Here is a 22,016-nt window from a genome sequence, read left to right on the forward strand (position 1 = left end):
AAGCAAGATACAAAAGTGGAGGAGGAGGTGGATAAAGAAAACAACCCTGACCACTTCTTTACCATCGATGACATTTTTGAGAGTCAGGAACTGAATCTAAATCAAAGCCATAGGCCTAATGTGAATGTAAGCTTAACCTCTGAAAAGAAAGTGGTTGAATCAACTAAAGGATTCGTGTTTTCCAACAATAATAACTGCACATTTAACTTTTATATTGGCAAAGACTAAAGTGTATTGCGAGGCTACAATAGTTTTATATTTTTTGTTAATTTTTTATGTAAGTTAGTATGCCTCCTCCAGTGTGAAAATAATAAAAATATTTGCTTATGAAAATATGTGATCTATTAATAATAAACTTAATGGCAAATTTTCTAGTTTTTCAAAGTAATCGATGATTAAATATCTAAATTATTAATATTGTTTGCAAACTACAATTAGGCAAAACAAAAACCTTCCAGCACGTACCAAAGCTACTTTATAACTGCGTTAGATTTTTTCGTGAAAAAATATAGTTAATTTTCTCAATTAATTTTGTATAGCGTGGTGAAAAATAGCGTTCGTACCACGGGCCGAAAGGGTTTTGCAGCTCTCGATCGTTTTAAGTTCTCGACTTCGTCTCGAACTTAAAAAACGATCTCGAGCCGGCAAAACCTCACTTTCGGCCCTAGGTACGAAATATACTATAGCAGACCATTACTTAGGCATACTGAGTGACTAGGATTCATCCAGTATATAGACATAGTAACAAGGCCAATAAGTAACACATGTATCGATCATTACTTTGTCAAACTTCCACCCAATTTTACAACCAACTCAGCCGTTCTACAGACCTCAGTCACAGACCACTACAGTATTTGTCTCAAAATTAAAAATACTGCCAAAACCAATCTGAGAGTAAACAATGACTCTAAAAAACAATCAATTAGGAACGTGTTAGACAAGATCTCCTTGTTCAAATCATGGATTCGATCTATACATCAATAGATGTCCATTCCACTGTAAACAATTTTAATGATATACTTATTTCCCCTGTTATACGTAATCCATCTACTGTTACCACTACTGTACTGCTAAAACGTTCAAGATAATTAACTGTCTCTTAAAATCAATACATCATTGGGACAAATTAAGTAGGCTAACCAGTATATTTAAAACATAACCACTAGTTCCACACTACCATAATGATGAAACTGCCAGGAGCTAATACTCAGTACAACACTGTCAATTATTGCTGGCCACAGCCTGTAGTCGAAGGTGGTTGTGATAGTGGGATATTGTTATTTTTGAGGTAAAAATAAGTTTTCCTCATTTTTGACTTAAAAGTTAAAGCTAAAAAACTAATAATTTATTAGGCTATATTGAAATGTTTTCATAGGTTTAATAATAAATAATAATATTCCAAAAAACATAATAATTAAAACTTCCTATTCTATCCTTATGAAGAATAAGTAATTGGTTGTAATTTGTTTGTTTTAAAAATGTTGTAGAAAACATAATAAAAACAAGTTCAACCTTTAAAAATGATAAGATATATTAATTATATTGATCTGGTATATGCATCGTGAATATTTCTTTATACTTTGCAATTGTTTAAATTCGAGCAACAGATACACTAGTTCATATTAATTATACTTGTTCATAATCACTCTATCTACTATATTAGCTGCATTTGAGTGAAACCTTAAGAGTAACCATTGATTTTGGTAGGCTTTACATTGTACAGTATTAATTAATAACCTACAGTGTAAAACATATTTATTTATTTTATTGACTTTATGCTGGTCAATCTTTGTTTACATAAAAATTGTTTGTTTGTCATAGTTGATTCAAATAAATGAAATATTCTAATATTATATATAGCCATGTGGTGGATTTCAAACTATATTATGGATTTGGAAAGTATTTTTTATTTTATGTATTCTTCCCGTTATTAAAATATAAATATAGTAGGCCTATATGTGTTTTATATATTACAAGTTAAAGACCTATCTATTCAAAACATGGGGGATAACATGATAACTTTAAAGATTATTAAAACAAAACGTAAATAGAATTTTAAACATTTTTTATGTGATAACAAATTTTTATGCTTAAATCTACCTATTTAAAGCCCAAATAATAAATATCTAAAATTGTTTAGTTTAGCTAGACTGGGAATTTATAGTATATATTTGATTAACAAGTGGTTAGTTACAACAAAAGGAATTATTTAACCAGTAAGTAAAATAAAGTAAATTGTTAAAATTTTATATTTTTAAAAATGTATAGAGGTTTTATTTTGTTTTAGATAATAACAATTATAATGGATTCAAACATTCTAGATGTGATGAATATAACAAAGAGAAAAATGACAAAAGAAAAAAAATATTTAGAAGAAGATCTGCGAAAATATTTATTCCTAAAGAATTTACTCAGACAAACGAGAGAAATATATTGGAAAGATTTTAACAAAACACCAATCCTTTTACCACTTAATTCCTAATCTTTAATTAGGGGGAAAGTAAAAATAATATCTCATAATAATTTACATAATTAATGTTTTAATAAGATCCCATTTAAATTAAATTAAAGGTCTATAGGTTGTTTGTAAATCGATCAGTGGATTATTGTGATTATTTATAATAGTATATATAAAAAATTTGGCTGTTTATAAAATTAACTAATAATATTATTAAAAGTCTATAGGTTATTTGTAAATCTATCAGTGGATTATTGTGATTATTTAAAATAGTATATATAAAAAATTTGGCTATTTATAAAATTGATTAATAATATTAATTGATTACTTGTTTGGGAAAATTATAATTTAATATTGGACCTAAAGTTTTATTAGTTTTTTTGTTTGACCTCTCTACACCGACATAAATTATATCCACATCCCCCCCCACCACCACAACTCTTCATCCAAAGTAGACAGGGGGGAGAGGTTGGGTGTATATAAACCACCATCCCATCCTTCCATCTTTAGTAGAGTGCACGTGAGTACCAGTGTTTTGTTGGTAAGTTTTCTACATAAGTGGTAAACTGTTAAAGTTTTTTAAGTTCCTCTATTTGTATAATACATATGTTTAAACTGTTAAAGTTTTTTAAGTTCCTCTATTTGTATAATACATATGTTTAAACCATTGTTGTTAGATAAAGAGAAAATTACACTAAAAAAAAGATACATTAGACATTTTACAAACAAATCTAGATTGTTTCGCACAATTATTAAAAATCTTACTAAAAATATCCAAAATAAAAATAAACATTTAGTAATCCATGTTAAAATTGTAACAAGATCTAATCCTCCAGTCATAGCCATAATATTTAATATTGTAAACAAAAAGCATAAACTACTACCACAACTATATTGTAGATTAAAATCAATTAATTGTTCACCTTTTAAGAAATTTAAATATTAAAATAAGAGATCTCAGAAAGTTGAAATTTAAATTTTATTTCTTTACTTGTATACATAAATAAACTGTACAATGGATGGCTCTTTATTTATGAAATTGCCAATTGAGCTTTTCTATTTAATATTTCAAAGGTTTCCATTTGGAAAGGTGAAATTGATTAGGTAAAGATTCATATTTTTGGTTTAAATATTTAAAATTTAACAACATTATTCCCAGGCCAAATTTTGACAATTTTACTACTGCATATTTACAGTCTGAATTAATTTATTCTCCTGAGTATCTGTGTTCATTTACAGGTAATCAACTTTTTTTAGTGTCACGTCTACCCTTGTGACTGGGGGGGGGGGGGGGGGGGGGGCTCGCTTGGGTGAGAGGTGGCGAGGTGTTGAAAACAGCACAACAAAATCAGCAGACGAACGAACTATTTATTGAAAATTAAAAACGAACTTCCCTAACTTAAACTCTAACAAATCAAAATTAATAATATTCCCTGCACTAAAATATCAAGGTAGCGACCGACCCTCTACCCGATCACGTGACGACGCGATGCGGATGTACTGACACTCTCTGTACTCGGAGACCTTCTCGGCCCCGTGTCTCGCAGCTCACTGCCTCTGTCGTCGTCCAAGACACCACGGCTCGGGGATGCTGTCTCAGCAGTCTTCTCAACTTGCGTGGGATATGGGCCCCACGTCACACTCCCCCTGCTTGAAGATCTGCTAGGGGTGGCTGCAGATCTCCCTCTGAATAAGTCCTCGTCTCGTCCTGGTAGAACATGACAGCTCTGGGTGTGTAGATGTGGCAGTCTTTCTGGAACATCAGGGTGACATGTCTCCGCAAGCTGCTTCAAAAGGGCGGTTTCATCCGCACTACGCTTCACTAACTCCTTCTGGTGCATTGCACTGTCCATAACATTGAAGAACTGGTGTGGTCTTGAAGTCTTTGGTTAACTTCTAGTGAGGTTAACCCGTCATGTCCTTGGACGGGAACATAATTGTTTATGGCATCACATCACTTGGCGTTTATATTTTTCATTTGGAGACACACTCTGGCATTCACTTAAATTGTCTGTAGTAACAGCAACTCGATGAATCACGAACGTTCAGGTATCGGAATCGGCGGGACCTTGCCTAGCTAAATTACAAAGTTTTCCAAGGGTTGAGCTAAATAACATTTATCAACTGCACCATTATAAAGCAAATAGAAATGAACAATCATACAAGGTCTAGTCTAGCTGACCAGTTCAATAATTACAAGTTAGATTATGAATATACATGGTGCAGGTCCTATCGGGGCCTACTCTACCTACTCTAACTTGCCTAACCCTTAACAACAAAACTGGATATATGAGAATAAAAAGCGGATAAAGATATACTGATAACTTGGTACCTGGTCCCTTATTACAAACATAATTCATTAAGGTTCAATTAGTAAAGATCATGTTTCAAAGTATAAGTTACATACAAAGACAACAATATCATATTTTACAGTTAACATATGCATACACTCTCGTAAATATATTCAATTCCTAACACTAGAGTAACATTGATCATTAAACATCAGAAATAAATAATCTCACATAACCAAAAAGAATATATGAATGCCATAGATAGAACATACAACAGATTTCATGCGTAATATAACAAAATTATCTGCATAATATAACGAGTTACTAGTTATCCACTGTGTCGCAGTTATCACGATGCAACGTGACTTCTGCTAATCAGTCAGCATATCGTCAGCGTCTCCGGTGCGCCTCAACCTACGCCCGGTCGTTCGCTCGCACGCTAGCGCACGGTCAGCGTTCTCATTTCCTGTCTCTATCGCTCAGCTCTACTGCGAGTTACCTAAAAAGTTATTGAACTATATTTAATTTTAATTCTCATTTAGGTTACTACTCAATAACATGTTCTAAAAATATAAAATTTGTAGAGTGTTTACATATTGTTTAAATTTATTAATTGTTTTTGTTCATTTTACATTTCATTACAGCTCGTGACATCTAAGCTGGCACTTGGCCGATCGCTACTAGTACCTATTTCAAAAACGTTATGTCCCGTCATGCGGGTTGCATCAACTGCCCTCGCGACCAAAATGAAGACGCTCAAGTACATGATACAGGGGGAGTCAACCCCGTGAGGCAGCGGAAATGTTTGCAGTCCGAAGAAAAATGAAATGAGAAGATCCGTTCTCTGAGTATCATAACACATCTTTGTAATTTAAAATATCTCATAAATGCAGTAGCGGCTGATGGTAATAGGTGATTTGAGGGCTCTGAATATTTTAACATATAAACCAGAACCTACTAAGTTATAATTCACTGTTATAGATCGGACGGCTACTACAGTATCCAATAGTCAATGGTTTAAGTGAAATCTTTAATGGATAAATTTGCCATTGCACTTAAAGCATACCGTAACGAACTAAGTTTGATCCCCTTATTAGGTGAATTATGGTAGCCAATTGAAACAAATGCAAACGGTATGTGTTTTTCTTTGCAGACCAGTACAAAGACTCTAGAGTTGTCATTAGGCTGTTGCGCCTACTGATAGGAGGACGTGGCAGAGGGGATAGAGGTGGACGTAATGATGGACGAGATGAAGAGGGAGAGTATTATGAAGGAGAAGGCAACTACTACGGAGGAGAAGGTTACAATGGAGGAGGAGGAGGAGGAGTAGATCCTGGCTACCCCCGACCACCACCTCCACCACAGGAAATTCCACTGCCTAATTAGTTTTTACGTTAACCCTAGGAGTGGCGAAACCGATTTTCAGTATGTGCTTTACTTCAGTATATTTTCGCCACTCCTAGGTTTACGTTATGTTTAGTAAAAACATGTTTGTTTTCTGAACTGGGCCACCGAGAGAACTTTTCAATTCACAATAGGTTTTTAAGCTTATAACAGAACTTAGCTGCATTTTAATTTACGTCCAACAGTCATTTAAATGAAAATATCGAATGAAAAATATCAATATGTAGATTATTTGATACATCGATTATTTCATTTGGTTAGTTAGGTTAGATTTAAACCTAAAATCTATTTTCTAATTTATAAATATTAATAAATATTAAATCAAAACTATTTAGTTACAAAAAACCCAATAATTCAATAATACAATACAACACAATCCAATAATAGTTAATTTCCATAGTCTTAATTTTGTTCTTTTGATTTTTTTTACAAAAAAAATTTTCAATTGCCCTCTTTGCTCACCCTCTCGGCGGCCCGGGTTATTAAGTGTTAATAAAAAATTAGTTTAGTTTATTTATATCATTATATTAAAAAAGTTTGTTTTGTTTTCAAAAGTTTATGTTTATTTTGTTTTCTTACTAGGTTAGTTTGTTTTATTTAAACAAGTTTATGCCCCTTTTGTTTATATTTTTTTATTACAAAAACATTTATGTTCCCTTTGTTTGTGGTGTATATTTAAGCATCTAATTTATATTTTGATCTAAAATAATTAAAGTAAAATGACACAATGGTATAAAACTCTATGGTGAGGTAAGGAGCATGGAGAGTATATGGAGGTATGGAGAGGAGGAGGCAACAATCTTAAAAAATGAAAAGCAAACAACATTTTATTACAAGCCTAAACGAAAATGTAAACATTTATCACACCTTGCTTATTTCCACTCATCTTAATTAACGATTTGTTAACTGAATTGTTAAATCGGTACCAGCCCAAACGTCCACCTTTTTAAGACACCACCATTTTAACTATCATATGGGAATGCCATTTATTTCTCGTTTATCTTGAGTATTTATTATCATACTACATAAGAATGATCACGACTGTATAAACGCTTTTTGAAATATTAATTTTATTCTTATATGAGGCTATATGAATGCCATAGATAGAACATACAACAGATTTCATGCGTAATATAACAAAATTATCTGCATAATATAACGAGTTACTAGTTATCCACTGTGTCGCAGTTATCACGATGCAACGTGACTTCTGCTAATCAGTCAGCATATCGTCAGCGTCTCCGGTGCGCCTCAACCTACGCCCGGTCGTTCGCTCGCACGCTAGCGCACGGTCAGCGTTCTCATTTCCTGTCTCTATCGCTCAGCTCTACTGCGCAACGTCTAGCTACAATATTACATTTTCCTAAACTCTAAACATTATCAAACTTTAACATTAAACTCTTGGCTACTGATAATTATAAAATGCCCAAAACTTAAACTAAAATTACATGGAACAGTTCTACACATAAGCACATTTTTTTTCTAGAGCCTATATATTCTGGCAGATATCACAAAATTACTTGAATACAGGGTCAACAATAGATCTCGACAAACAATCAACTTTACATGTAACAGACCATCCTATAGTATTACAACAATGATTACCAAAAACCTTAATAACAAGAAAATATTATCTAACTCTAACAAGTACAAATTATTTTGACAGATAATTATTCAACAAACCTCCAACAATACGTTTAGCGTTAACCTCGCTCATTGCACTATTGCTTAGCACGCATAAATTTCTATATTAGCCTAACTTGTTCTTTAATTAACTTTACAGGAATAAACTATTATTTACCTACGAGTGTACTTGCATCATAATTAATGTTTCCTATGTGACTGAATTATGACCAATGTTTCCTTCTTCGTTCTTGCAGAGTGACATGTCCAGTTATATCATGACTTATCAAAGTGCAGTGTTCTGGCACTGGAATAACTTTCTAATTGGCACTGGAATAACTTTCTAATTTTCAGCCTGGGAATAAGAAAACAGATTTATGACCAATGTTTCCTTCTTCGTTCTTGCAGAGTGACATGTCCAGTCATATCATGACTTATCAAAGTGCAGTGTTCTGGCACTAGAATAACTTTCTAATTTTCAGCCTGGGAATAAGAAAAAAGATTAAGGACCAATGTTTCCTTCTTCGTTCTTGCAGAGTGACATGTCTAGTTATATCATGACTTATCAAAGTGCAGTGTTCTGGCACTGGAATAACTTTCTAATTTTCAGCCTTGGAATAAGAAAAAAGATTTAGGACCAATGTTTCCTTCTTCGTTCTTGCAGAGTGACATGTCCAGTTATATCATGACTTATCAAAGTGCAGTGTTCTGGCACTGGAATAACTTACTAATTGGCACTGGAATAACTTCATAATTTTCAGCCTGGGAATAAGAAAAAAGATTTAGGACCAATGTTTCGTTCTTCGTTCTTGCAGAGTGACATGTCCAGTTATATCATGACTTGTCAAAGTGCAGTGTTCTGGCACTGGAATAACTTACTAATTGGCACTGGAATAACTTCATAATTTTCAGCCTGGGAATAAGAAAAAAGATTTAGGACCAATGTTTCCTTCTTCGTTCATGCAGAGTGACATGTCCAGTTATATCATGACTTATCAAAGTGCAGTGTTCTGGCACTAGAATAACTTTCTAATTTTCAGCCTGGGAATAAGAAAAAAGTTTTAGGACCAATGTTTCCTTCTTCGTTCTTGCAGAGTGACATGTCCAGTTATATCATGACTTATCAAAGTGCAGTGTTCTGGCACTAGAATAACTTTCTAATTTTCAGCCTGGGAATAAGAAAAAAGATTTAGGACCAATGTTTCCTTCTTCATTCTTGCAGAGTGACATGTCCAGTCATATCATGACTTATCAAAGTGCAGTGTTCTGGCACTAGAATAACTTTCTAATTTTCAGCCTGGGAATAAGAAAAAAGATTTAGGACCAATGTTTCCTTCTTCGTTCTTGCAGAGTGACATGTCCAGTTATATCATGACTTATCAAAGTGCAGTGTTCTGGCACTGGAATAACTTTCTAATTTTCAGCCTGGGAATAAGAAAAAAGATTTAGGACCAATGTTTCCTTCTTCGTTCTTGCAGAGTGACATGTCCAGTCATATCATGACTTATCAAAATGCAGTGTTCTGGCACTAGAATAACTTTCTAATTTTCAGCCTGGGAATAAGAAAAAATATTTAGGACCAATGTTTCCTTCTTCGTTCTTGCAGAGTGACATGTCCAGTTATATCATGACTTATCAAAGTGCAGTGTTCTGGCACTGGAATAACTTTCTAATTTTCAGCCTGGGAATAAGAAAAAAGATTTAGGACCAATGTTTCCTTCTTCTTTCTTGCAGAGTGACATGTCCAGTCATATCATGACTTATCAAAGTGCAGTGTTCTGGCACTAGAATAACTTTCTAATTTTCAGCCTGGGAATAAGAAAAAAGATTTAGGACCAATGTTTCCTTCTTCGTTCTTGCAGAGTGACATATCCAGTTATATCATGACTTATCAATGTGCAGTGTTCTGGCACTGGAATAACTTTCTAATTGGCACAGGAATAACTTTCTAATTTTCAGCTTGGGAATAAGTAAAAAGATTTAGGACCAATGTTTCCTTCTTCGTTCTTGCAGAGTGACATGTCCAGTCATATCATGACTTATCAAAGTGCAGTGTTTTGGCACTAGAATAACATTCTAATTTTCAGCCTGGGAATAAGAAAAAAGATTTAGGACCAATGTTTCCTTCTTCGTTCTTGCAGAGTGACATGTCCAGTTATATCATGACTTATCAAAGTTCAGTGTTCTGGCACTAGAATAACTTTCTAATTTTCAGCCTGGGAATAAGAAAAAATATTTAGGACCAATGTTTCCTTCTTCGTTCTTGCAGAGTGACATGTCCAGTTATATCATGACTTATCAAAGTGCAGTGTTCTGGCACTGGAATAACTTTCTAATTTTCAGCCGGGGAATAAGAAAAAAGATTTAGGACCAATGTTTCCTTCTTCGTTCTTGCAGAGTGACATGTCCAGTCATATCATGAATTATCAAAGTTTAGTGTATAACTTTCTAATTTTCAGCCTGGGAATAAGAAAAAAGATTTAGGACCAAGGTTTCCTTCTTCGTTCTTGCAGAGTGACATGTCCAGTTATATCATGACTTTGACTTATCAAAGTGCAGTGTTCTGGCTTGTAATTTTCCGCCTGGGAATAAGAAAAGAGATTTAGGACCAATGTTTCCTTCTTCGTTCTTGCAGAGTGACATGTCCAGTCATATCATGACTTATCAAAGTGCAGTGTTCTGGCACTAGAATAACTTTCTAATTTTCAGCCTGGGAATAAGAAAAAAGATTTAGGACCAATGTTTCCTTCTTCGTTCTTGCAGAGTGACATGTCCAGTTATATCATGACTTATCAAAGTGCAGTGTTCTGGCACTAGAATAACTTTGTAATTTTCCGCCTGGGAATAAGAAAAAAAATTTAAGACCAATGTTTCCTTCTTCGTTCTTGCAGAGTGACATGTCCAGTTATATCATGACTTATCAAAGTGCAGTGTTCTGGCACTGGAATAACTTTCTAATTTTCAGCCGGGGAATAAGAAAAAAGATTTAGGACCAATGTTTCCTTCTTCGTTCTTGCAGAGTGACATGTCCAGTCATATCATGAATTATCAAAGTTTAGTGTATAACTTTCTAATTTTCAGCCTGGGAATAAGAAAAAAGATTTAGGACCAAGGTTTCCTTCTTCGTTCTTGCAGAGTGACATGTCCAGTTATATCATGACTTTGACTTATCAAAGTGCAGTGTTCTGGCTTGTAATTTTCCGCCTGGGAATAAGAAAAGAAATTTAGGACCAATGTTTCCTTCTTCGTTCTTGCAGAGTGACATGTCCAGTCATATCATGACTTATCAAAGTGCAGTGTTCTGGCACTAGAATAACTTTCTAATTTTCAGCCTGGGAATAAGAAAAAAGATTTAGGACCAATGTTTCCTTCTTCGTTCTTGCAGAGTGACATGTCCAGTTATATCATGACTTATCAAAGTGCAGTGTTCTGGCACTAGAATAACTTTGTAATTTTCCGTTTGGGAGCGTGAAATGCGCAATCTTCTTAGAAAAAATACTTATGTTCAAAACACAATGATGAATTTTTATAGTCCTTTTTGAGATACAGCACTCCGAAAAACTGATATTTTGCAAAAACGACATTATTTTTAGGCTCGTAAAACTTAAAAAGATGGAAATTACAGATCTAAATTTTTTTTTAAGTGTAAGCACCTGTTACATCCTTGTGGGGAAAAATATTAAAGATGTGTTTTCATCCCTTCCATAGGAAATAAATTCATAAAGTCGGCAATTTATTCTAATTGAAACCTAATTTTTCAGTCAAATTTTAAGTAATTTGCTTACAAGATACAAAAACTTTGGTCATAACATTAATTGTAGATGGTTTGATTTAGAATTAGATGATTTTTGTTTCAAGTTGATATCTTAATAAATAAAAAAGGTATTAGACTTATCGCTAATCCTTGAAAACGCGTGAAATGCGCAATCTTCTTACCCAAAATGGCCGCTAGCAGATAAACCATCGATGAAAAAATTTTGGAAAATATTGTCTTGTGTTCTCAGATATATATAGGTAGTAACAGAAGATTAGCAAATAAAATTTTGTGTCATTAACACCCATCATTTATTAGTCGATTTCATTTGTATTGACCCGGAAGATCTAGATAGAGATGGATGTGGGAGTTAAGTCTCCAGTGATTAAATAGTCAAAAGTCTAGAAAATTAACATTCATAGCATACAGAAATATCGATGATAAAGAGACATTAAGAAAGAAGATAAGTATTCAACAGAAATTGGTAATACCAAACTCAATAAACATTTAAAAATCATCATCAATTTCCAACCACCATTATACCATTGTGAATGGCCTAAATTCAAGTGACCGTTTCAAGCTAATAACTTCTAGCCTAAATTTTTTACTCTCATTATTTAGTAGCCTACATTAGTATAAATTAAGTTAATTAGCCTATCAAAATGTCATACCCGGCACGAACCAACCCCTAGATTAAATCGTTGCTCTCTAAATTGTTATCTAGCCCATCCACCTAAAACCTAGACCAAACTATAAGTTAACTGACATAGCCCATGAGATTATTGTAAAATAAGTTATAGAACAGAAATATATCTTATTGTAATTTTATTGGAATTTTTATTATCTATTTTTAGGTAAGTTTATATTTATAAATTGAGTAAAAACATGGAGTAGGCTGCAAAATGGCGTCCCAACGAGTGTGCTATTGAAAATTCTGATCTAGGCCTATTGTAAATAACTTTAAGTTAAGATAATTAGGAGTCAGAGTACTGGGAATTTTGGAATGAGAACTAGACAGAGCAGAAGGATTTGTCATAGAGGAGAAGAAGAACGGCGGGGATGAAGATTCGTCGTCACAACGCAGCTGGTCACAACGACATACAGACATATCAGCTGAATAAAGTGACGTCACTATCAGAACCACCGCATCGACAACGAATACACATACGACTGCAATCACAGACATCACATCATTGCCTCCAACCACTGCGAGTAGAATAAATATTGATGATCCTATTCTTCAATTAATGTGAATGGTTAAACAGAATAATGCCTTGATAGTTTCACAAAACGAAACATTAAAATTAGAAATAAAATCATAAATGTCAGATATAAAATTACAAAATGATCATTAAAGATCAGAAATTTAGCATAAGATTCAACAGTGCCAGATTTCCCTTGAAGAAAAAATCACATCCATTAAAACTAACCAAAAAAACATGCGTAAGGAAATTGACTAGATACATTTAACTCAAATTCAACATTCCAAAGAGTGCCTTACAATGAAAGAAACATTTAAATCAGAAATATATGAGCGTGATACCAAAATACGTGAAGATTTAATCCAGACCTAGAAGAACAAAAATCCGCAATGAAGTCCATGATAACCCAAAATAGTACTCAAACTGTTGAAAAAGTCAATATGAAAATACAAAAACAAAGATATTATACTTATTCACAGATAAATCAATTGAGGTTGGAACAAGAACAACTAAATTTAATGGCAGAGGACATAATCCTAAAGAATTCATTGCTATGCTGCACAAATACTGAATGAAATATGAAATGAAATAACATTTTATTTCCCAACTGGCATAATACATTTCGTGGCATTTACATAATAACTATACAATCCTTAACGTAAAAAAAATATAATAATTACAAAAGTATAATACTGTAAGTTTGTTACTATAAAAAGAGTATACTAAGGAAAGATTAGTTTAAGAAGTTTGATAAAATTGGAATAAGTTGAGATAGTTTGATACACAGTTTTTATATTTCCATAGTAACAATTAGAAATTGAAAACAATAACAAATAAATTTTTAAAATTTGTAAATTTAATACATTAGTTAAATCCATGCCTTTGGCACAACCTTTCAATGCTCTACTCGGCCGTAACCCCGACTATTGTAGCACTTTTTAGGATTTTTCACAAATGTACGACAATTCGATTTATACGTTTGTATTACTATAATAATGGTACTATACCTCGTCAAGTAATCCAAATGTTGTTTGACTAGCTAATTTGCAACCAAAAGGTGAGTGAGCGTAGCGAACGAACTTCAACCTGGAGGCGAGTTAGCGTAGCGAACGAGCTAACCTGAAGGCAAGTGAGCGTAGCGAACGAGCTAACCTGAAGGCAAGTGAGCGCAGCGAACGAGCTCCAACCTAAAGGTGAGTGAGCGCAGCGAACGAACTTCAACCAGGACGTGATTGAGCCATGCGAACGAGATCATCTTGAAAATTAAGAAGTTAAACGGGGCAAAGCCCGCGGGATTATAAATAGTCAAAGGCAAGACAACGTCTGCCGGGTTCAGCTAGTAGTCATATAAAGTAATCCAGGGGTCATCAACATGGAATTTAATCGTTTGTATTAGCTTATGGGTATTGAGTTTGTATTAGTTCATTGTTGTACCTATTGTACTCCATTGTTATCTGTTAATATATATAATAGACTAGCTGACCCGGCGAACTTCGTATCGCCTAAGTTATAGGTTTCCCCTAAGACAGACCGATGGAAAGAAAGTACCGTTACGTTTAATTTTCAAGATGATCTCGTTCGCATCGCTCAATCACGTCCTGGTTGAAGTTCGTTCGCTACGCTCACTCACCTTTGGGTTGGAGCTCGTTCGCTACGCTCACTCACCTTTAGGTTGGAGCTCGTTCGCTGCGCTCACTTGCCTTCAGGTTAGCTCGTTCGCTACGCTAACTCGCCTCCAGGTTGAAGTTCGTTCGCTACGCTCACTCACCTTTGGGTTGGAGCTCGTTCGCTACGCTCACTCACCTTTAGGTTGGAGCTCGTTCGCTGCGCTCACTTGCCTTCAGGTTAGCTCGTTCGCTACGCTAACTCGCCTCCAGGTTGAAGTTCGTTCGCTACGCTCACTCACCTTTTGGTTGCAAATTAGCTGTTGTCATAAATGTAAAAGAAATAATAGTGCTGCACCCTGTTGGTAATCCTTGTAACTTTAATGCTATTGAACATCATAGAACAGAACCAACTTGTTTAATTGAAACAGCTGTTAAGATTCATTAATTCCATTTCTCATAAGGTTAACATGGGAAACTCCAGAGCCACTGGGGCGGAGCCCTTTTAAGAATTTCGAAACGGGAAATAGTTTACGTCCGATTCGCATACCTACAGAATTTACACACCAAATTTCATAACGATCGGTGAAGTCGTTCCGGAGGAGTTTTCAGACAAACACTGTGACACGAGAATTTTATATTATATAATAGATATTCAGTAATTTCTGTTAAATAACTTGTTTAGGCGGTATTTTTCATGTGTGTATGTTATATTATAATTTTTGAGTAAAGTTCGTGATTAATGAAAATCAATAGTTGATGATCATGGGTAGTCATGGAAATTGATGAGAAATTTTCTCTGGACACCCTGTTAAAATTTTTGATTAAAGTTCGTGAGTCATGGAAATCAATGGTCCATGGTCATGGATAGTCATGGAAATTAATGTCAACATTTCTGTGGACATCCTGAAATTGTCCCCTAAATCTGGGTAGGCTTCCAACCATGGCGGCGTCTGTATCGCTCTGGATTATGGTTTATGTATGCATTGCAGAGGGGGTGAACTCCTACATTGCACGTATGACACCAGAAATATGTACGACGCCTCTGTTCTAATTTCTCCATGCACACAACACACTCCCGATTGTTCCTGTTTGGCAATTTACCAATGTCATGTGGGCCAGGGATGTCACTAGCAGGACCAGCAATTGGCAAGGGAGGGAGAGCCGCATTAGCGAAAGATAGTTGATCAATTAACCTGCCAACAAATTTGAATCTGGGCATTGGCTTGTTGCTATGCTGACACTTGTACAACAAGTACGCGTTCAGCGTGGCCATGTCAGTAAAATTATAAACTGTCTTCCGCCAATACCTGATCGAAGTATGAGTGCAAGACAGATGGTAAACACTCTTATCTTTTAGATAAACCCCACTCTTGTATTTGTTATACACCTGGATAACAAGAGGCATTGTTGATTTGCGGCCACTCTGACTGGTAGATTCAGTGTTTTCAGCATGTATAGCAGTGGTGATTAGGTGAACCGGTTTCCTGATTGCACGTTCCCTGTATTTCACAAAGAGGTTCGGATTTAAAATTTAGAGCGGAACTTTCACTTTGTTGTACTTTAATACCAATAACTTTCCAGAAATTCAAAAACAAATAATTTAATTTGAAACAGTGCTTATTCAGCTTTACATTCATATATATTTACCATTTTATATCACTCTTATTGTAACCTTACATTTTATTCAAAACACGTCAACAAGTTATACAAAGATGTACCCAGGTTTTAAAATGGAACAGTGATAGCCTAAACTCAAAACACTTTCCTCAACTTAATTACGCTGGTTTTTTGTCTGAATTCCTAAGTTCGCTTAACTTTTCTAAAAGTTGAGAAGTTATTACTTTGGCTTTGTTAAAATTAGTTCAAACCAACAAATTTTTGTTAGAGTTTAACAAAAATTCACATTCTCTGTTTTGCACTGGTTTCGCTTGGTTGTGTTGCTAGCCTAGTGGTTAGCGTCTCGGACTTCGGTGCTGGAGGGACGGGTTCAATCCCCGGCACATCCACTAAGCATTTAATCTCTCGTGGCTCTCGTGAAATGCCACTGGCGTAGGAAAAAAAAAAATAAGCAAACTAAAAAGCAGTTACACAAAACTTAACTTAGAAACTGAAATTATTTAATCAAACTACAGCGAATCTCTTTGAAGCTGTATCGGTAACCTTTTTTATGAGCTTTTTCTTAGGGTTAAGAATGGAAGAAGTGAACTTATAATGGTCTCTTGTTCCACCACAAGGAATCGGTGCTTCTATTTGCTTTACTACATCTTCCAAGTAAATATTTGATGCAGTCGTAGTAAGCACCAGTTTTGGCCAGATGCATTACTTTTACAATGGCCTCGTTAGGTGGATTTACGGCTTGGACTTCCCCAGGATACAAGGTGGTGTCTTACCAAACAACAACCCAATCTTGTTTTGGTGTAAAGTCACTAAGAGTAATAAGGTTTTCAGGCAAACTATTAAGGCTGACTCCATCTCTTCTTCGCTCTCTGATTGATTTCGGGGCCTCTCAAGGATCCTAACTTTCAGTTTTGGTTCATTTCCAGTACTGGTTTCTCCATTCAAAATGTAGTTATTATTTTCTGTCGGTGCAACAAAGTGCACCGAATGAGTGTTTTGAACTGCCTTTGCTACATCCCAGTAACATTAAACATCAGGGAACTTTGCTGCTACTTTTTCTTTGGCGATTCATGCGACCATCACATTGTGGTTTCTCTCTGCTGCAACACAAGCAAACTGCTCAGCTGTGTTTATGACACAAGACGGGTTTGCTTTCACATGATTCCATATGCTTCTTTTCACAGTACCACCGATATCGTCTACAACTCCCTTGCAATGTGAGGTGGGAAAAAAGTTCCAAGTCAGCTTGATGTTGAAGTTTTGTTCAAGTATGTATAAACAAGAAAACGTATACAGTATCTGTTTTTGAGCCGTGCCGAAGTTCCATCAGAAAACACACTTACGTATGCAATGTCTGGATAGGTTTGTATCAAGTAGTTGAGCAAGTAGTTCACATAGCAGTATATCTGACATTTTCATCACGAATGTAAAAAACAATACACAACGTTTCCACGTCCTCAGGTGAAAAAACTTAACTAACACATTACAACTAACAATACACAAACGCCCAACCTAAGTTGGAATACACTACAGAGGGTAGTAGTAAAAAAATATGCTCTGTATAGCAGTCAAGTCATGATACAACTTGCAAATAATAACAAATCACAAAACACTATGATCTATAAAAGGTTTAACGTAAAACGCTCACACAATGGAACACTAATAGCTCCGTTCGCAATGACTCCACCGGTTTCTTAACATTATTTATAAACAGTCAAAACTTTTGAGATCAGATGAATTTAATGTTTCTCGTATTAAAAAGTTAAAATCAGAACAATACACAAGACATAAAATGTTACACAAAAACTAACGGTACTTTAAAACATGACATGTAACATATTTCCACATTAAAATCAGAACAATACACAAGACATAAAATGTTACACAAAAACTGACGGTTGTTTAAAACATGACATGTGACATACTTAAATGTTAAAATCAGATTAATACACAAGACATAAAATGTTACACAAAAACTGACGGTTGTTTAAAACATGACATGTGACATACTTAAATGTTAAAATCAGATTAATACACAAGACATAAAATGTTACACAAAGACTAACGGTACTTTAAAACATGACCTTTAACATATTTACACATTAAAATCAGAACAATACACAAGACATTTCCTCTCTTTCTCGCTCTCCTTCTCTAGTTTTTATTCTTCTCTCTTTTTCGCGTATTCCTTAAAATTTGCACCACGGATCGTGGAAGGCATTTTATCGCCGTTCGACCTTTTCTTCTTTCCATTTAGAGGTGTTGGAAACGTTAAACACCTTTTGAAAGGCGATGGCAGGTTGGGATTGTAAGGTAAGTTAGAGAGTTCGGACGTTGGGGTGACAGGAAAAACCTGAGACGGTGAAAAAGTTTAAGGAGATGGAATCGTTTGTAAGAAGGGTGAAAGCACCAGGAAGAAGGGAGGAATGCTCTGTTGTTTGATGACTGTCAGCTGCAGGAGTGTTAGTAGGAGTAATGATCTCATTGCTCGTGATTATTTCCAGTTCCTTTCCCTCAATGTTAAGGTCAGGGAACATCAAAGGGTCGATGTCGAACCTCATCTTCTGTTGTTGCCTCTGCCACAACCATGCCTTGCATTTCCTCTTCCTGGATATCTAGGATCGTCTGGGGGGAAAATACTGAACTAGAATAACTTAATAGTTTAATACAGAGTTTTGTCACATATTGGCACAGATTGATATATGGAAATATGACCTGCTTTTAGCGAATTTCCCATATAGGGAATAAGCTATTACCGTAGGTCTCATGGTAAGACCTAGACCCGGGACCGATTTACTTTTTCGTTTTGAGGTCCCCAGAGGCCAAAAACACCATCCGTTCAAATTCATATATATATATATATATTTATATATATATATTTATATATATATATATATATATATATATATATATATATGTGTGTCCGTTAGCGCGATAACTCGAGCAAAATTGATCCGATTTTGATGAAATTTGGTACAAACGTGTAAACCTACATTTATTCGAACGAGTTCGCGAACCAGCATAATCGGACCATGGGATCAGGGGTTTAGGGGGGGTTTTATGGGGTAAAAATGGGGTTTTCTCATTTTTGACCCTAAAAACTTTAAATTTCTAAATTTCTCTCTAGACCATTTTGAAGAGCTTAAAAAAACAAATAATTTAGTATATTGAAGTGTTTTTGAATGTTCATTGACTACGGAGAAAATTAAAAAAATTGTAAATTTAAAATTCCCATGTTATTCTTATGGAGAGTAAATAAACTGTTCTAGTTTGCTTGTTTATGGATATATTTTAATCAAATTTGGCAATTTGGTTTATTTCATACTAAGCTATCAATATTTCAATTGAAAAAACACACCTCAACATCTTCCCCGTAGCAGCAAACCTAACTACTCACTAAAATTAATGTTATTTAAATAGGAAATAAATCTGAAAATTTATAGGGAATATTTTAGTAGAAATCAAGCTGGGTAAATGGAAATTCGCTTAGTATGCAGGTTTGCTGCGACGGGGGTATTTACTTTATATTTTTGTTCTGATTTTAACAACTTTTTGAAGATTTTTCTGGATTTATCGTAAACAAATTATTGTTGCAATTTTTAAGGTTTAAATGAGTATAGTACAATTAAAAGTTTATTTACTTATTCAGATAACAAAGCTTTTCATAAAATATTTTTCCTTTTTGACAATTTTTTAAGTAAGAAAATTATATCTTACTTAAAATTTGTAACTAACTTAGGCCTATTTGTAAAAAGAAAATGTGTAATAATTGATAACTAATATAATCTGCATGTTTAAGGTCGTTTAAAATTTTATTTATAGCTGTTATGTTCCTTTGATCCATTCTGGACATGACTTTTCATAAGCAACCTTTATTTAATACGAGTATAATCCATGTTTTGCTTTGTCTGGCACTAAAACTAAAACAACCAATCAACCAATTGTATAAACAATTTTATTACCTCATCTATAGTACAATGTTTATACATCCTGCAGATTCCTCATTGGTTGGAGTTGGGAAGTTGTCCTTATTGGAGGATTGGATTTTGCCCTCCCGCCGTTTGGCAATGTCTGCTTTGAGGGCAGCCACGTCCTCCTTCACTGCCTTTTAGAAGTCGTACAGAGACTCATCTCTCAGAAGGCTTGGTTGAATGGCTGTATTTTTTCCAAACCAATCTTCAGCGTATTGAAGGTAGTTTGTAAAGTCCTTCAGTTTGTTCTTGAGGTAGTTTATGCTGCGGACTGATGTTGGAGGTTATATACATGTCTTTGATATAGGTTTGATTAAATAGGTTTAATTAAACATGTGAGGTACCAAATTTTAAGGGGGGTAAAAAACGTATTGATAGTCAACAAACACCATAACTTACCCGATTGTTATTCACAACATCCTACTCCTAGGCCTATGTGTTGGCCATAGCTTGGGCTATGGGCCAAAGAACGTAGGCCTACTTTTAATAACAGTGAAGTACACAAACACACCCACAACTATATATTTATTCATAATAGCACTCCGTTTCACATAATAAAGTTAAAACGACCGATTTTACGACTATTTAACGCCGATTACAACATCACTTAACCTCAAAAGGGTGTTTGTTGACCAACGACAGACGACAACTAGACCGGCTCAACAGGCGAATCCCCGATCAGCTGTTGGCTAGTTTCCGAAATCGCCACCGCAGCGCTTGAGCCGCGGCTGAGGAAATCGGGATTTGAGCCGGACAAGAATTATTCGCTGTTCGACCGTCGACTCGTTAACGAGAAGCCTTTGCACAACGAAACTAACTTCGCCATACGATATCGATTCAGGTTAGCTACGTTTTCAGACTTTCCTACTTTCTTTTAAATATTCTTTTTCTAACATACGCATACTCGTCTGCCATTTATTTTATCCGTTTACGTTCGATTATAATTTTCTAAATTTTATTAACTTAGTTCTTGCCGACTCGTACAAAACCCGCCAGTTCCTGCCTGCCAGTGACTAGCGGTGGATATTTTTCGGCTCTTTTAAACCAATTGGCTATTAAATTACGTTAATTCAGTTCGTTTCACGATTAAATTATTACTTAAGTTATTCCAGTTAATTCGACGTTTTAATACCCCGAGACTCGTCGTCTGAGTTCTAAACCCCGTCTTTGGCGGGTGAAAGAATCGAGTCTTGGGAGCAGGCTGAGTTGAATAATCAGCTACAAAAATTAGTATTAAATTTATTTTAAACCACTCACGTTAAATTATCCGTCCAATTATATTAATTAGGCCCCGACGACTCTGTAGGGATGGGGTTTTACATTATATTCGATTCTATATTATTTACCTAGGCCTTTAGCTAATTATTTTAAAGTTCATTACGAGTAATTGAATCATATTGGCTTAAGATTGAATACTCGTTGGCCCTACAGAGTCATTCAAAAGTTAGGCAAAATTCTCCAAAACACGTTAACGAAGGCTGGGATGATATAGCTCCAACTGGGCGTCTGCAGGATTTCCTGAGCGCTTCTAGAGCTCTGAGCCTTCGATTAAATTTAAATAAATTGATCAGTCAAAGCCGTGACAACTTCGTATCGACCTCTGGATTTTTCTCGGTTCCTTCTGAGCACTCCGGGGAAGAAATTTGAGTGTGGCCAGTTCTAGGGTAGGCCTAGCCTGACTTAGGTGAATATTAGTTTATTCCCCCCCTAGAATTTTGCGTCACATCTCTGGCGCCCGAACAGGGACTGAGCTTCCTCGGTCTCACGTCCTTGTACTGTCGTTTTGTAGAATTTTGCGTCACATCTCTGGCGCCCGAACATTTGGACTCGAAAACACGGTTTTGACTTTGAAATTTAGACAAAATGACTGGAGAAACTAAATCCACGACTTCGAGTACCCCGACGACTATTGCCCGACCCGATACGCTACCGATCGGCCACGTGACGATATCCACGGTGGGAATTCAAACGTCAACAACGACCACGACCACGACGACGATCTCCCAAATACCTTCGACGATGGAGAACATCTCGAAATCACCGTTGGACGACCCGCGCGTCAGTTGGATACATACGCTGAACAAACAGC

This window comes from Macrosteles quadrilineatus, unplaced genomic scaffold (genome assembly GCF_028750875.1).
Source record: "Macrosteles quadrilineatus isolate MER2022 unplaced genomic scaffold, UCM_ALF_1.0 Scaffold_2__2_contigs__length_208266976, whole genome shotgun sequence".
Taxonomy (NCBI): domain Eukaryota; kingdom Metazoa; phylum Arthropoda; class Insecta; order Hemiptera; family Cicadellidae; genus Macrosteles; species Macrosteles quadrilineatus.